The 18160-nt window shown below is 49.9% G+C and overlaps 1 protein-coding gene and 3 non-coding genes across 4 annotated transcripts in view; all 4 read left to right on the top strand.

The window, feature by feature from the left end:
• LOC125942841 (uncharacterized) overlaps positions 1–18160 on the top strand; it is a 178908-nt gene that overhangs the window by 117680 nt on the left and 43068 nt on the right. The gene's annotated exons all lie outside the window — the stretch shown is intronic.
• Positions 2867–2940, top strand: Trnan-guu (transfer RNA asparagine (anticodon GUU)). Its single transcript has one exon. It is a non-coding gene; the product is annotated as a tRNA-Asn (tRNA).
• Trnan-guu (transfer RNA asparagine (anticodon GUU)) lies at positions 3029–3102 on the top strand. The gene has a single exon. It is a non-coding gene; the product is annotated as a tRNA-Asn (tRNA).
• Positions 16127–16200, top strand: Trnan-guu (transfer RNA asparagine (anticodon GUU)). Its single transcript has one exon. It is a non-coding gene; the product is annotated as a tRNA-Asn (tRNA).

Genomic DNA, 18160 nt, shown 5'->3' with positions numbered 1-18160 from the left:
ATATCGACTGCTCTTGTGCCCTTGTGCATCAATTACACGGTGAATCATGTTTCTTTCAGTGACCACAGTTTAGTGTCTTTCTCGCTTGGTGAAGAAAAAAGAAAAAGTAGATTTAATTGGCAGCTCTGGAAACTTATTGACAATCTATTGGATGATAAACCTTTCGTGGACTACGTGAAGGAAAACCTGAATGAGTTACTAGAAGAAGAGCACCAGTGTATTATTGGTAAATGGGAGCTTTTCAAAGAAAAGATAAAGATTAAAGCAATAGAACGAGCTTCTGAACTTAAGCACGTCAAACTAAAACAAGAAAAAGAACTGCAAGCCCAATTGGACTTCTTGATAAGCCAAGAAAGCGTTGCCCCCGGCCTGCGCAGCAAAGAAATTCGAGATACCAAGCGACAGCTTGAGCTTATCGACATCGAAAATAATAGAGGTGCTGTAATACGGGCCCGTACGGAGCGTTTGTGGATGGGCGAAACACCCACCAAACGCGCCATTAGCGACGAAAAAAGATACGCGACAAAAAACGAAATCACAGAAATAAAGTACCGAGGCGTAGTAACAGATAAGAAAAGTGAAATAGAAAATGCTTTTGTAGAACACTTTCGGAATTTGTTTGGCCAAAAGAAAGAAATTAATGAGGGATTTGAAAATGCTTTTCTACCGCTAATGCCACAACTGGATGAGGACGCAACATCATTTCTAGAAGCATCAATTACAGTAACGGAAATCGAAAAGGCAATCGATGAACTAAGCTCGGAAAGTCTCCCGGTCCCGATGGACTGGGTTCAGCTTTTTACAAGAAATTCAAAAGTTGCATGGCTGAAGTACTGCATGCAGTGATACGAGAGGCATATGACGTCGGAAAACTTCCGCTTTCTTTCCGGCAGTCACATATCATTCTGATTCAAAAAACAGACGACCGGCTTAAGCAACTCTTGGTTGGTTCTTACCGCCCAATTACCCTCGCTAACGTAGATTACAAGGTATTTATGAAGGTATTGGCAAGAAGATTACAGGGCTTTATTAAAGATATAGTCGGACCACGCCAGACATGTGGAATTAAAGGTAGAAGCATAACGACGAACATTCATGTAGCAAGAAATATTTTAGAGTGTTGTGATGTATTTGCCAACCACGTTGCCATGCTGCAAATAGATCTGGAAAAGGCTTTTGACCTTGTCACACATGAAATATTGTTTTCTATTTTAAAATATGTTAATGTGGGAAAAATAATATTGGAAGGTGTTAAAATGTCGTACACCGAATGCACTGCTTCAGTTATAGTAAACAAACAAGTAAGCGAAAGCATTCAGATTGTCTCTTCAGTGAAACAAGGGTGCCCTTTGTCGTCACTACTTTTTTGCATTTACTTAGAGCCCTTTTGTTTAAAGATTATTAAAAATGAGCACATAAAAGGATTTCGCCTCATGGCATGCGAGGTCAAAGTATTGTCTTACGCCGATGATATAGCTGTCTTCTGTACTGATAGAGAAAGTGTAACAAAAGTTATAAGAGATGCCACGGTTTTCTGTCAGTATACCGGGAGTAGAATAAACTGGGATAAATGTCAGGGGATTTGGCACGGTGACTGGGATAGCACACCGGTCACGTACGCCAACATCCAATGGGCAACTACTCCGAGCAAATACCTAGGCGTACCACTCCAACATTACAAGGACACACAAGAATACTGGAAAGAGGAGACAGACAAAGCTCGCGAAAATGCAAAAAAAAAATGGGCTGGACGGGATTTATCGATTTTTTCCCGAGCCACAGTGTGCAACATTTTCATTATTGCTAGGGTATGGTACGTCTTGCAAGCACTGCACATGTCGCGTTTAGGTATTCAACGACTGCATAGAGTGTTAGCAGTCTTTGTGTGGAATTCACCATGGGAAAGGGTAAGCCGCACCAACCTGTTTCTTCCAGTGCGGTCCGGAGGACTGGGCTTGATTCATTTGTTTGTGAGACAAATTGTCTCTAGGTTCATTTTTTTTCGCGATCAAACGAATATATTTTTGAGGACCTTTTTGCAAGTAAGACTAGCAAACGCTTTGCCAGATGTTATTGTGTCGTCACGTGCCATTATGCAACCCAGCATTCGTGGATACATGCACGAAATTGTTGCCGCCTTCCAATTGTTAAAAGTCAGATTTTCAATGGAATATCTGAGCGATGTTAAAAGAAAACGTCTGTACAAAGACCTAATCGATGTGATGATACCCGTGCCTTTGTATCGAACGTTGTACAAGCCAGGACCTGGCAGCAATGTCTTAAAAAGGGTTAAAAGAATGGCCATCCGGTCGTCGATCAAAACTTTTTTTTTTCATGCTACATAGCGGCACACTTTCTACAAAACCGTGGTTGCAAGAAAGAGGCATATTCGTGCCGTGGTCGGTAAATTGTATAATATGCAAAAGGCCCGAAACGATCGAGCACATGTTTCTCGATTGTGGCGATGCTGTCTTTCTATGGGACATTCTCCAAAGAACTTTAAAAGAAACTGCCGCTCACACCTTATGGCATTCGATTTCTCCCGGTCGACAGCGAAAGTGTGCCCTATGATATGTTAATGATTCTAGTAATGCACAGTGTATGGAAAACCAGAATGTCAGTGCGCAATGAGGATGTAAACCCAAGGTCAGCCAGAGACAACTTCAACGAAAGCATTGCGTATTTACGAGATGTATACAAGCAGCAGGATGAAAAACCTGATTGGTATGTTTTTCTGGGTGAACTCTTGGCCCTAAAGCATTTTTAGCCCACATATGCTAACTATAGACAAGTTAGCATTTTTAACATGATGTTATATTATTGTTTTCCCTGTATTGTGCCAAGCAGGCAATAAAGAAAAAAAAAAGCCTCCGTGGCGCAATCGGCTAGCGCGTTCGCCTGTTAACCGAAAGGTTGGAGGTTCGAGCCCTCCCGGGGGCGAAGCTTCTCCTTTTTGATGCCTTTTTGCTGTATTTATTCTGGTAGATTTTCTGTAGCAAGTGCGTGGTGGGGAGAGCGCCGAGCAGCCGCCTCCGTGGCGCAATCGGCTAGCGCGTTCGGCTGTTAACCGAAAGGTTGGAGGTTCGAGCCCTCCCGGGGGCGAAGCTTCTTCTTTTTGATGCTTTTTTGCTGTATTTATTCTGGTAGATTTTTTGTAGCATGTGCGTGGTGGGGAGAGCGCCGAGCAGCCGCCTCCGTGGCGCAATCGGCTAGCGCGTTCGTCTGTTAACCGAAAGGTTGGAGGTTAGAGCCCTCCCGGTGGCGAAGCTTCTCCTTTTGATGCTTTTTTGTTGTATTTATTCTGGTAGATTTTTTGTAGCATGTGCGTGGTGGGGAGAGCGCCGAGCAGCCGCCTCCGTGGCGCAGATTCCACTTCCGGCCACCGTAGCGTGCGGACGTGCGTCTCATGAGCTCCCAAGGAGCAGGTATAGCCGCCCCCCGAGGCGACGGTAACAGGTCAACCGAGATGTTCAGCCAGGACTACCAAATTGTATTGCCGACTTTGCCCTCAGGTACGACTGTGAAGGACACTGTCTCTTTACATGCCGATTTGAAAGCCAGGCCGTATAGGGTCGAACATTTTAGAGATGCACTCGAGCAACTTTCGCTACTGCCGGAAGTGGTCGCACTAGGGGCTTATCAAATTAATGATGTCTGGGCGGTGACGTTCTGTGACAACGAAGCAATGAAAAAGATGCTGGCAGCTGGAAACTTCACTGTGAAAGACCGACGCTGCGTTATAGTCGATCCGTGCAACCAGGCGCTAAGGATAAAGCTGTACTGGCTTTTGCATGGCGTTCCCGATGAAGACGTGGGCACTGCATTGGCTCCATTCGGCAAAGTCCTGGAAGTCACCAGAGATAAGTGGCGTGTTCAAGGCTGTAACGAGAAGAATACTACAACGAGGTCAGTGACCTTACAACTGAAGGTGGGCGTGAGTACGGATGACTTGCCGCATCAACTGCGAGTTGCGGAAGACCTGGCGCTTGTCTCTGTTCCGGGCAGAGCACCGCTCTGCCTCCGGTGCCACGGCATCGGACACATGCGACGAGACTGTCGTGTCCCACGCTGTGGCCATTGTCGCCGCTATGGCCACGATGAGACCATGTGCGTGCGATCTTATGCATCAGTAGCAGGCCCACCGCGAAGTTATGATACGTCGGAACATATTATGGACCTCAATGACGCCAAGGAAGCTACACGGGAAGATGAGCATGAAGACTCCGCTGTGACAACTGTTGAGACAAAGCCACCCGGAAAGATACGAACACGAAGGACACCAACGAAGACGAAGGCCCCGTAGCCGCGGCAACTAACACAGACAAAAAGCCCGCTAGTCAACATGAAGTTGCTAATACGACTATGCCTTCAAAAGATATAATTGAAGTGACGGAAGCTCCCGAGGTCGCAATGGAAACAGTTACCAGCGCTGCAGCGAAGCGTACCCGTGATGAAACCCAAGACAACAGACAGAACAACGGCCAGATGAGCACAGGGGAACCACTTACGAAGACGGGCACTGCTCGTCGCAGCATCACACATTTCAAGCCCAATGTACCACCCGACCGGAGACCGACGCCCACAGAGCCCCCGCCTTAGCGAGGGAACTGTTTGTGTAGTGAGAACTCGAACAGTCCGATCACTGATCGGGCCTCTTTATGTGACAAGATGGCTCTAAACCAACCAGCAACAAAAACGATGTCGGAACCTACCATCCTGTCGAACGGCGATGTGAGTACTACAAGTATTGTAAAACCTGTTTAATATGGCTAACAAACTAAAATTTCCTTTACGCATAGCGACCTTAAATGTGCGTGGCTTGTCAGCCCGCAGGAAACAATACCAGCTAAGTCGCCTTCTCTTAGAAAATGATCTGGATCGGATCGCCGTACAAGAAACAAAAATAGAGACCCAAGAGCAAACAGATCGAATGGTGGAAACTTTCAGAGCTAGATTTAATATTTGCGTGTCGCATGCTGTGGGTACGTCTGGAGGCTGCTTGATATTATATCGAAATTCTATAGATATTGTTGAAGAAGCAGTTATGGCATGCCAGAGCGGCCGCTTTGTTGTGTTGGATTTTGGATTTTGTGGTATGTTTTGGCGGGCCCTATGCGTTTACGCGCCTAATACACCCCAAGAAAGACGTGATTTTTTGGAACTATACAATCGTATGTAAAGTGTGACCGAAATGTCATCCTGTTTGGCGACTTTAATTGTGTGCAAAGACCAGAGGATAGAAGTAAAAAGTTACTGGCGAGAGACAAGAGTGCGATGTATTTGACAGAATTTGTAAATGAACATGACCTAGAAGATGTAGGAAGCGTACTAGTCTCTGGAAACGGCACGAGGTACACCCACTTCCAAGGTGATTGCCATGCCAGGTTAGACCGTATTTATGTGGCTGCTCTTTTTTTGCCTGAATGTGTTGACTATCACGTCAAATGTGTTAGTTTCAGTGATCACTGTTTAGTAGCAGTTACTGTGGGCACAAAAGAAAAAGCTTCCAAATTTAATTGGTTTACTTGGAAGTTCAACGATAAATTATTACAAGATCAACCTTTTCTTGAAAAACTAAAAGAAAAGATACATAACTTGTGTGATGAGTCAGGTAGCATTTCAGCTTCATGAGAAATCTTTAAATCAGAGATAAAACTTGCTGCGATTGACCGAGCATGTGTGCTACACAGAAAAGAAAAAGAGAAAGAAAAGGAACTTTATACCACGCTAGAATTTATGATTGCAACGGAAAACTACAAGCCGGGTTTGTTTGCAAAGCAAATAAAAGAAATTAAAAGTAAGCTAGAAGCAATTGACATTGAAATATATCGAGGCGCAGTAGTCAGGGCACGCGCAGAGCGGGTTTGGTGCGGGGAAACGCCCACCAAACGAGCGCTAGGCGATGAAAAGCGGCATGCAGTAAAAAAAGAAATAAACGAAATTTGTTATCACAACCGTGTTACCACAGATAGTAATATTGTTACGTAGGAAGACGCAGACGAAAAGCTATATACAAGTATATTTACAAAGAAATGCGCCGCACTTGGCCAAGAAGCCACAGCCCGCAGTAGCCTCTAATCTTCGTCGTCGTCTTCACACTGCTCGCCTCTTCGTCAAGGCAAATACTGTTCCGTAGCACTACCCCCGGCGGCAAAAGCGCCGTCCCGGAGCGATTAAAGGCCGGACTCTGAAGCACTGTAGTAGGCCTTGAGCCTACTGACGTGCACGACATCACTAGATGCCAGAGTAGACGGCGAGGTCGAACTCACAGGTTCAATTTCATACGTCACAGGCGTCACCTGGCGCAGCACGCGGTAGGGCCCAGTGTATCGCGAAAGGAGCTTCTCTGAAAGCCCGATGTGACGAGAGGGCGACCATAGGAGCACGAGCGCACCAGGCGAAAACTGCACGTCACGGTGGCGGGCGTTGTACTGACGCTGCTGAGTGGTTTGCGAGGCCGTCAGTCGAGCACGGGCAAGCTGGCGTGCATGGTCGGCGACGGCGATGGCGTCGCGCGCATACTCGCTTGTTGAGATCGCAGCAGGAGGAAGTGCCGTATCAAGGGGCAAGGTCGGTTCGCGACCGTACAGTAAATAAAATGGAGAAAATCCGGCGGTGTCGTGCCGGGAAGAATTGTACGCAAATGTGACGTAAGAAAGGGCAATGTCCCAGTCGTGGTGGTCCTTGGAAACGTACTTCGACAGCATATCGGTAAGGGTACGGTTTAACCGCTCCGTCAGGCCATTCGTTTGAGGATGGTATGAGGTAGTCAGCTTGTGTTGAGTGGAGCAGGAACGCACAATGTCGGCGATAACTTTCGACAGGAAGTTGCGACCACGGTCAGTAAGCAGCTGTCGCGGGGCGCCATGAACCAAGATAATGTCACGCAAGAGAAAGTCCGCGACGTCAGTGGCGCAACTGGTAGGGAGAGCCCGTGTGATAGCGTATCGGGTGGCGTAATCAGTTGCGACGGCTACCCATTTGTTCCCCGAAGATGACGTGGGAAAGGGGCCGAGGAGGTCTAATCCAACACGAAAGAACGGTTCCACAGGGACGGTGATCGGCTGGAGATGACCAGCAGGTAGCACCTGAGGTGTTTTCCGACGCTGGCAGGGATCACAGGCAGCAACATAGCGTCGGACGGAGCGAGCGAGACCAGGCCAATAGAAGCGGCGCCGGATGCGGTCGTACGTGCGGGTTACCCCAAGATGGCCTGCAGTGGGTGCGTCATGCATCTCAAAGAGCACAGTTCGTCGTAGATGTTTGGGCACGACAAGAAGATCAGATCCATCAGGGACGAAGTTCCTTCGGTACAGAATGCCGCCGTGGAGGACATATCGGCGAACGGAGGTGTCGGTAGGTGTAGAGCGCAGACGCTCAATGAGTGCTCGCAGCGATAGGTCCCGGTACTGCTCATCGGCGATGTTAGCGAAGTCAGACACAGAGAAAATGCCGTTGGCGTTACTACTGTCGGCGTCGTCAGGCTCGTCTACCGGGTAGCGAGACAGGCAGTCAGCATCCTTGTGTAGTCGGCCGGATTTGTAGGTAACAGTATACGAATATTCTTGGAGGCGTAAGGCCCAGCGACCAAGTCTTCCTGTAGGATCTTTCAGTGAGCATAACCAGCAAAGCGCGTGGTGGTCTGTAACAACGGAAAAGGGCCTGCCATATAAGTATGGACGGAACTTCGCAACCGCCCAAACTAGGGCCAGACACTCACGCTCAGTGATGGAATAGTTGCGCTCGGAGGGTGAAAGGAGCCTGCTCGCGTAAGCGATAACACGGTCGCTGCCGCGCTGGCGTTGTGCCAGTACCGCGCCAATTCCGTCGCCGCTGGCATCAGTACGGACTTCGGTAGGCGCAGAAGGATCGAAGTGGGCCAGAACGGGAGGCGTTGTGAGGAGGTCGATTAGATGCGAGAACGCAGAGGCCTCGTTATCGCCCCACTGGAAAGGAGTGTCTTTTTTCAAAAGCTCTGTTAGTGGTCGTGCTATTGCCGCGAAATTTTTCACGAAACGGCGGAAGTACGAACACAGGCCGACGAAGCTCCGCACATCTTTGACACACTTCGGAACAGGGAAGTGCGTAACAGCATGGATCTTGCCTGGGTCCGGTTGCACTCCGTGCGCGTCAACGAGATGTCCAAGGACAGTAATCTGGCGACGGCCGAATTGGCACTTCGATGCGTTGAGTTGTAGACCGGCTCGACGAAAAACGTCCAGGACTGCTGAGAGGCGCTCCAAGTGTGTAGCGAACGTTGGGGAGAATACCATAACGTCGTCTAAGTAGCACAGGCACGTGGACCATTTGAAGCCATGATGAAGGGAGTCCATCATGCGTTCAAAAGAGGCAGGAGCATTACATAGACCGAAAGGCATCACTTTGAATTGATAAAGACCGTCGGGTGTTACAAAAGCAGTCTTCTCGCGGTCTAGATCGTCCACGGCAATCTGCCAGTAGCCGGAGCGAAGGTCAATAGAGGAGAAATAGCGAGCACCGTGGAGGCAGTCAAGGGCGTCATCAATCCGAGGTAGGGGATACACGTCCTTTTTGGTAACCCTGTTCAGGTGCCGATAATCCACGCAAAAGCGCCATGAGCCATCCTTCATCTTTACAAGTACAACAGGTGACGCCCATGGACTACACGACGGTTCAATAATGTTCTTGGCAAGCATTTTGCGAACTTCAGCGTGAATAACTTGACGCTCAGCCGGGGACACTCGATACGGGCGGCGATGAATAGGAGGGGCATCGCCGGTATTAATGCGATGTTTAACAGCTGTAGTTTGGGCCAAGGGACGATCGTTAAAGTCAAAAATATCGTGATAGGATAACAAAACGCGGTAGAGCTCACGAGCGTGCTCGGACGGCATGTCGGGCGCAATCATTTTCTGTAAGTCGGCAATGGCACAAGTTGCCGACTGCGATGGTAGAGGAGGATCGGCTGAATTGTCGTCTACTGCAATAGATGCTACTGAGTGATCCTCGAATGAGCAAAGCTGGGCCAGAGACATCCCGCGTGGCAGCACTTGTGCCGTCAAGCCAAAATTGACCACGGGCAGGCAGACGCAATTCGCCGTAATAGATAAAACTGTATGAGGCACTGTGATCCCGTGTGTAAGCAGGACGTCTTGCATGGGAGCCGCGATGTAGTGACCGTCGGGCACTGGTGGGGATGACACTAAGTCAACGTAGGTCAGTGCCGAAGGAGGCAAGCGAACGAAGTCGACGGAACTGAGGCGACTAGGGTGTGGTTCAGAGGGATCCAGAACAGGCAGGTCAAGGCGGAGAGTACTGGCGGAACAGTCGATGAGAGCAGAATGCGCGGAGAGGAAGTCCAAGCCGAGGATGATGTCGTGGGGACAGTGGGCGATGACTGTGAATAGCACGATAGTGGAGCGATCGGCGAAGGAGACGCGGGCGGCACACATACCAATTACGGGGGAAGTTCCGCCATCGGCGACACGGACAACAGGCGTCGTGGGGGGTGTGAGTATCTTCTTCAGCCGGTTACGAAGGTCAGCACTCATTACGGATACATGCGCCCCAGTGTCTATAAGAGCAGATACAGAAACACCGTCGACTTGCACGTCAAGAAGGTTCAGATGAGTGGGCAACGTCAGTAGAGGATTTGGCGGCGTAGGGAGCAATGCAGCGTCACCTCGAGGCGCTGCATCGTCTAGTTTTCCGGCTGGGAGCGGCGTCCGAAGGGAGTCGGCGAATAGGAGCGACGGGGCTGAGGAGAGCGAGATTGTCGTCGTTGGGGCGAAGGCGAACGAGAATAGGGGCGGTTCGGCGCAGGAGAATCAGTGGCGGCATTATCGGAGCGTGCTGCATAGGGTCGAGAAGGGCCACCTGGGCGAGAGTAGGCAGTATAAGTAGACCGGGTCGGGGAACTCCAACGACTGCGACAGTGGCGAGAAATGTGCCCGATTCTACGGCAGTGAAAACAAATGGGCTTGTCGTCAGCAGTGCGCCATTCAGATGGGTTGCGGAAACGTGGTGGGTAATAAGATGTGGGACGGGGCGTAATCGAAGAAGCCGGATGGGTATCAGGGCGATGGGCCGAGCAGACGGTGTGAAGACCCATGTTCGCGAACTCCTGGCGGACAACTGCCTGGATCAGGGAAACCGTGACTGCAGGTGCGTTGGAGGAGCTGGAGTCGAAGGCAGCCGGATAGGCGGCCTCAATCTCACGCCGGACGATCCTGGTAACATCACCAGTGTTGTTGGGACGAGGAGCGTCGGCACAGGAAGATGTCGCTGGGGTGTTGGGCAGACGGGCAAACTGCTGGTCGATACGTCGGCTTTTAGCGAGTTCCAGGCGGCGACACTCTTTTATAACTGCATCCACGGTCGCCACGTTGTTGAATACGAGCAAGTTGAAGGCGTCATCGGCAATGCCTTTGAGGATGTGCGAAACCTTGTCTGGCTCAGTCATGTGTGCGTCAACTTTGCGGCACAGAGCCAAGACGTCTTGGATGTATGTGACGTAGGGCTCTGTGGACGTCTGCACACGGCCGGATAACGCCCTCTGCGCGGCAAGTTGGTGACCGTAGGGGTTTCCGAACAAGTCTCGGAGCTTTTGCTTAAGCGAATCCCAACTGGTGATCTCCTCTTCGTGTGTCCGAAACCAAACTCGAGGTGTGCCACCGAGGTAAAAGAGTGCGTTGGCGAGCATGATAGTAGGGTCCCACCGGTTATTGCGGCTGACGTGTTCGTACAGGCTGATCCAGTCGTCGACGTCTTCCCCATCTTTGCCCGAGAATACGCCAGGATCGCGGGAAGCGGGGAGAGCGATGTAGGTCGTCGAAGTGGCAGCAGGTGTCGGAGCTGGCTGAGTCGAGCTGTCGTCGGCGGGAGCCATGACGGAAGACTCGACGTACCGTCCACTGCGAAGCTCCGTGACGAGGTACAGGGAACGTCCACCTCCACTAATATGTTACGTAGGAAGACGCAGACGAAAAGCTATATACAAGTATATTGCCGCGACGCTATCTGTGCCCAACCACGCTGACGACAAAGACAACGACCTTGAGCTTGCAAGCGAGGTGCTAGAGAAGACGAAGTTTTGAACTGAGCGCTTTGTCCTCATTGCCTCAATTAAAATACCGCTCTTCGCTCTTGTTTCCAGTGAGCCGTGACACTGGTGGAGGTGCGGGGTATCGCATCCTCGCCTAATGATTGGGACGACTCCGGCGAGTAGCCCTGCATCCAGCCCTTCAAGACATCATCCACGCGTCGAGACACCTGTGCACCGCGCAAGCCGCCGCCTGCAAGGTCTGTGCCCGGAATTCGGTCCCTTGCAAGGAAGTTTGTCAGCGACCGCACCGACTCAGGAAATGGCGCTTGCAAGTACAACACAGGTGACTGTTCAGAACAATCTAGTCCCCAAAAGCTTCCGCGGTGACACGTATGAAGACGCCGAAGACTGGCTGGACCAGTACGAACGCGTGGCTAGGGTCAATCAGTGGCGTCCAGACCAGAAGCTTTCCAATGTGTACTTCGCTCTTGACGGTAGCGCAAGGACGTGGTTCCAAAACCGCGAGGCACATTTGACTACGTGGGACGAATTTTGCCGTCGGCTAATTGATACCTTCGGAAGCACTGATCGCCGAGATAATGCACAACGCCTTCTCGAGTTGCGCATTCAGAAACCCAACGAAAGTGTCTCCATGTTTGCCGAGGACATGTCTCGTTTGTTTCGCCGCGCGGATCCCAACATGCCTGATTCGAAGAAGCTGAGCCATCTCATGCGCGGCGTCAAAGAACAGCTATTCGCTGGTCTCGTGCGAAACCCGCCTACAACAGTGGAAGAATTTATTAAGGAAGCCACAGCAATTGAGCGGGCGCTCCAGCAGCGTAGCCGGCAAAACGAACGCCTAACTAACGATGCACCTGCAGGAGCCGCAGTTATGGCAGTGACCGACGAGACCTCGCTGCGTCAGCTGATCAGAGACATTGTTCGCGAGGAGATTGCGAAGCAAACTGCGACACCGAAGGAGTTTACTGTTGCTTCGGTCGCTGAAGTTGTCCGCCAAGAAATCCGGCAAGCATTTGCATCTCCTGAGCCACTCCCTGAACCGTGTCCCGAGCCGCGCTTCGAGCCACGCTTCGAGCCAGGCTACGAGCCACGCTTCGAGCCACGCTACGAGCCACGTGCATATAGCTACGCAGACGCTGTCCGTCGCCCTCTTTCTACCGTGCCAGTACAGCAGTACCACCAGCGGCCACCTACTGCTGCCTGGATACAGAGAGAGCATTTCAGGCGACCCCAGCTTCGCAGGACCGACGCATGGCGCACTGCTGATCGCCGACCATTGTGTTTTCACTGTGGCGGACCAGGGCACATTTATTGTTTTTGCCCTCATCGCCAGGGTGGCATCCAGGAAATGTCACCTGCTACTCCGCGACAGTTTCCAGAGAGAAATGCACGCTTCGACGACAGCATCACTCGGGAACAAGGCAGCTCAGCTAATCTCCGGTCGCGCTCGCCGTCTCCGTTACGCTATTCTTCGCCGGACCGTCGCAGTTTCGCCGACGTGGTAAGAGGCCGCTCTCCAAGCCCACGGCGGGGAAACTGAAATCAGCGACCTCCGGGGGGAAGGTCGCAAGTCGTCGAACCGCCGAAAATCCCCCATTACTGAGCAAGGAGCAGAGCAACCCGGAGAAACGGAACACCGACGAATTTGTGAGTGCCGACCTACTCTTAACGATTGATGGACACGACGTGACGGCTTTGGTTGATACTGGCGCAGACTTTTCGATAATGAGTGAGCAGTTGGCAGACCGGCTTAAGAAAGTCAAAACGCAATGGACGGGCCCTCATATTCGAACTGTACGAAATATTGCGAACTGTACTAACGCTCAGTGGCACGGCACATAGAAGGACGACAGCCTATCACCCGCAATGCAATGGACTTACGGAGCGCCTCAACAAGACTCTCGCAGACATGCTGTGCATGTATGTCGATGTGGACCACAAGAACTGGGACCAAATATTACCCTACGTCACGTTCGCTTATAACACGGCTCGGCAAGAAACAACAAAAATGACACCATTCAGTCTCCTCCACGGTCGAGAAGTGACTACAATGCTGGATGCTATGCTGCCTCATGATTCCAGCGATTCCGAGACTGACGCCGCAGATTTTACAGCGCGCGCCGAAGAAGCAAGACAGCTCGCGCGCGTTCGCATAACTGGCCAGCAAGAGCGAGATGCTCGACGTTACAATCAACACCATCGATGCGTCGTCTACCATCCCGGCCAAAGAGTCTGGGTTTGGACTCCCGTACGCCGCCGGGGCCTCGCGGAGAAACTTCTACGCCGATACTTCGGACCATACAAGGTTCTACGACGCCTTAGCGACGTCAACTATGAAGTTGTTCCTGACAGCCCATCCTGCTCGAGGCGCCGTATGAACCTGCCTGAGACTGTGCACGTGGTGCGCATGAAACCCTATGTTTCTAAATGACACGGGTACTCTCTGGTTTGCTGATCACCGGGTGCTACCCGCCGAGCATCGGGTCGATGCTCCTTATGGAGGGGGCAAATGCCGCGACGCTATCTGTGCCCAACCACGCTGACGACAAAGACAACGACCTCGAGCTTGCAAGCGAGGTGCTAGAGAAGACGAAGTTTTGAACTGAGCGCTTTGTCCTCATTGCCTCAATTAAAATACCGCTCTTCGCTCTTGTTTCCAGTGAGCCGTGACAATATTTACAAAGAAATGCGCCGCACTTGGCCAAGAAGCCACAGCCCGCAGTAGCCTCTAATCTTCGTCGTCGTCTTCACACTGCTCGCCTCTTCGTCAAGGCAAATACTGTTCCGTAGCAATATCATTGAAATGGCCTTCGTTGAGCGCTTCCGTAACTTACTAAATCATAAGAAAGAAAACACCGAGCTGTTTAAAAATAACTTCTTGCCACTAATGCCTAAATTAGAAAAAGAACTATGTGAGGAGCTAGAAAGACCAATTAGCGTGAAAGAAGTTGAAATAGCAATCGATGACTTAAGCCTTGGTAAATCACCTGGACCAGATGGACTAGGGGCAGCTTTCTATAAATGCTTTAAAGCAGAAATGGCAGAAGTATTGCACCGCGTAATAAATGAGTTACGAAATGAAAAGGATGCCCCCATCATATAGGATGATACATATGGTACTAATTCCAAAGACCAATGATCCTTTGAAGTTACGCTCTGTAGAGGCTTACAGACCAATAAGCCTCACAAATGTTGATTATAAAGTTCACGTAAAAGTGCTTGCTAAGCGACTTCAAAAAGCAATTAAAATACTAATTGGGCCTCACCAGACCTGTGGAATCCAAGGAAGAACGATATACACTAATATCCACGTTGCCAGAAGCATACTTGAATCATGTGATGCCGAAGAAGGTCGGGTTGCCATGCTACAGTTAGACCTTGAAAAGGCGTTTGATAAGGTTACACACGAAATTTTACTATTAATACTGGAACACACCAATGCAGGTTCTGTCATTCTGGATGGTGTGCGAATGGCTTATGAAGGTTGTACCACTAAACTAGTAATAAATAAGCAACTTAGTGAAAGTATAACAGTTACCTCTAGTCTGCGCCAAGGATGTCCAGTCTCGTCATTGTTATTTGCTCTGTATGTAGAACCTTTCTGTTTAAAGATTCTTCAGAACCCCACTATTCAAGGCTTCCGATACTGTAATAATGAATTCAAAGTGTTGGCATATGCCGACGACATTGCTATGTTTTGTTCAGACATAAAAAGTGTTGAAATAGTAGTGAAAGAGACTACAGCCTTTTGTGAAGCCACAGGAAGTGCTGTCAACTGGACAAAGAGTCTCGGCATTTGGTATGGAAACTGGCCAATCACACCAGAGGTGTACTGCAACATGCAATGGTCGAATTCGACAAACGTATACCTTGGAGTGCCACTGCAACACCATAATTCAACGACTGGTTATTGGCTTGAGGAAGCAGATAGAGTAAGAGACCAGACTCAGAAATGGGGCGGTCACAAATTCTCAGTATTTACGAGAGCAAATGTGTGCAATACATTTCTAGTGGCCAAAATATTCTATGTATTGCAGGTATTGAGTATGACAAGAATGACAATACAGAAACTCCACCGAGTGTTTGCAGTTTTTATTTGGGGCTCCAGTTGGGAGCGCACAAGCCGATGCAATCTGTTTCATGCAGTGCGGAACGGCGGACTAGGGCTGTCGCATTTGTTCTTGAAACAAGTAGTTTCAAGATTTATCTTTTTGCGTGATCAGAGTGATACATTTTTGAGAACTGTAATACAAGTACGCCTGCGGAACCATCTTGCGGATTATGTTGTGTCAATCAGCACTGCAACACATAGTGCACTACCATGTTTCCTGCGCGAGGTTGTGGCTGCTTATCGCATTGCTCGCGCGTATTTTTCTCTTGAATACCTTTGCATTGTAGGAAAGAAAAAGTTCTATAAAGATTTAGTGGATGTTTTTCTTCCGACACCTTTATATAGGGCAAACTATTATTTGGGTGATGAAAGAAACGTGTTGAAAAGAGTTAAGCGAATGCCTGTACGAAGCTCTGCGAAAACATTTTTCTTTCAATTGCATACTGAAACGCTCCCTGTGAAGCCATGGCTTCAAAGCAAGGGTATTTTTGTTCCCTGGACAATAAACTGTAGAATATGCCAGAAACCGGAAACTATTGAGCATATATTTCTGGATTGCCACGATGCACGATTTTTGTGGGACATTCTTCAGCGCACAATTAAAAAAGATTCAGTACTGTCACCATTTGGCATACGGTTCTTGCCTTATGACGAAACAGGGGGCGTTCCTAGTGGTATGATTATGTTGCTTTGTATGCATGCACTTTGGAAAACACGGATGGCAGATAGATATGCTGACATTGATGCACGACCAGCGCGACAATATTTCATGGAAAGCGTTATCTATACAAGAGATGTACTGAACTTTGCGGTCAACGCTCCTCAATGGGTGACGCAATTGGATGAATTCGCGTCACTAAAGCCTTTTTAAAATTGCATAATGCTCAAGACTAGCTGATGTATTTTACCTTTTGAAATATTTCTCACTTGTATTACTGTATGTTGTTGAAAACGGAAATAAAGAAAAAAAAGCCTCCGTGGCGCAATCGGATAGCGCGTTCGGCTGTTAACCGAAAGGTTGGAGGTTCGAGCCCTCCCGGGGGCGAAGCTTCTCCTTTTGATGCTTTTTGGTTGTATTTATTCTGGTAGATTTTCTGTAGCAAGTGCGTGGTGGGGAGAGCGCCGAGAAGCCGCCTCCGTGCGGGATTCCATTTCCGGCTTTCGAGCGATACGGTCACGGAATGTCGCGCTCCGTCGGAGCGGTATCAGCGGCCCCAGCGGGTCGCGGGAACAGGTTTTTTGCTGCGTCTGAAGATTACCAAGTTATTCTGCCGAACCTGCCAACAGGAAAAATTGTGCTAAACACAGTGTTTATGCATGCTGACGTTACTGCTAGACCCTACAGAGTGGAAGACTTCAGGGACACATTGCTTCATCTTGGTGTGCTGGCCGACGTTATCACGTTAGGGGCGTACCAGATGAACCACGTCTGGGCTATCACCCTCAAGGACGCTGCGGCTACGGAGAAACTACTTGCTGCGAAGGACGTGAAGGTTAAAGAACACAAGTGCCTGATAGTCGACCCTAATGACCGAGGTATTCGCTTCAAGATTCACTGGCTGCTCCACGGTGTTGCTGACGAGGATGTGCGTGCCGCGCTATCGCCGTACGGGAAGGTGGTCGACGTGTCAAGGGAGAAGTGGCGTGCGCATGGCGTTCTCGACAAGGGCTCTACGACCCGTACGGTTACCTTGAAGTTGGGGCCGGGTTTCAAGATCGACGACATACCGCACCAAATCAAGGTGGCCGGTGAACCTGCGCTAATTGTTGTACCAGGCAGGGCCCCACTTTGCCTCCGTTGCAAATCTAGTGGGCATATACGCAGAGACTGCCAGGTGCCACGTTGTGCGCTTTGCCGACGGTATGGCCATGAGGACTCCCAATGTGCGAAAAGCTACGCAAGTGCTGCAGGATCCTTGAGGGGTGATGACATGTCAGAGCACCTCATGGACGAAGCTGATGCCGAAGAAACGGCGGGAGGTCAAACCTCAAGCATCGAGGCGTCTTCTGGGCCGGCCACGGTAGACGGGGCAGACAACAGCAAGTCTTCCGAAGAAGAGTTCCCACCCCTCTCCCAAGGTACGGATGTGAAAGCTGAGCCTAACAAGAACACCGAGCACGCTACCGAAGACGCCGAGGCGGACAAGTCCGCGTGTATGGACGTCACAGAAGCACCAAGCTCTGGTGTGGCAGCAAAGCGGGCTCACGAGGATACCAACGAGACAACGGCGAACACCGACGGCGAAGGGCAACCACCAACCAAGGCGGCTATCGTTCGGCGGCCCTCACTGAGACCTCGACCGAACGTGGCCACCGGTAAAAGTGTGGCGGCAACGCTGCCTACAGCGCCAACGTAGCGTAAGATCTGCCATGGCACGACGCCCTGGCATGCGGCTTTTTGCTGAGAGTACCACCACGATTCCCAGCCTTTCTTCATAGTCACTATGGCTTCTATTCCTAAATCGCTACGTATCGCGACGATTAACGTCCGAGGGCTTGCGTCTAAACGAAAACAGAGTCAGCTGCACCGATTGGTGACCGAGTTTGACCTCGACATTGTGGCGGTACAGGAAACTAAAGTTGATGGTGAAGTAGAGACTGGGAACATGGTTCGACGTTTTACGTTGTCTTATGACGCTGTGGTTAGCCATGCTGTAGGGACGTCAGCAGGTTGTTGCCTTCTTTTGCGCCAGAGCTTGGGCTTATCAATACAAGCGACATTAAGTTGTGACTGAGGGAGGCTCATCATCTGCGATTTTCTTTTTGCCGCTAAGGAGTGGCGTATGATTTGTGTGTATGCACCTAACAATGCGGAAGAGAGGCGAACCTTTTTCGAGCGTGTTAATCAATACTGTGACTGCCAGAAGCTTGTCATTATTGCGGGTGATTTCAACTGTGTGCTTTCTGCAGCAGATAAAACTAGCAGACGAGATTTTAATGACATAAGCACTGTTATTCTTAGAGAAATTGTGAATGATGGTGGTATGGAAGATGTAGGGCAATGT

The sequence above is a fragment of the Dermacentor silvarum genome, chromosome 1, assembly GCF_013339745.2.
Source record: "Dermacentor silvarum isolate Dsil-2018 chromosome 1, BIME_Dsil_1.4, whole genome shotgun sequence".
Lineage (NCBI taxonomy): Eukaryota > Metazoa > Arthropoda > Arachnida > Ixodida > Ixodidae > Dermacentor > Dermacentor silvarum.
The sequence above is the reverse complement of the archived record's forward strand: the minus strand, read 5'-3'. Positions and strand labels throughout refer to the sequence as shown.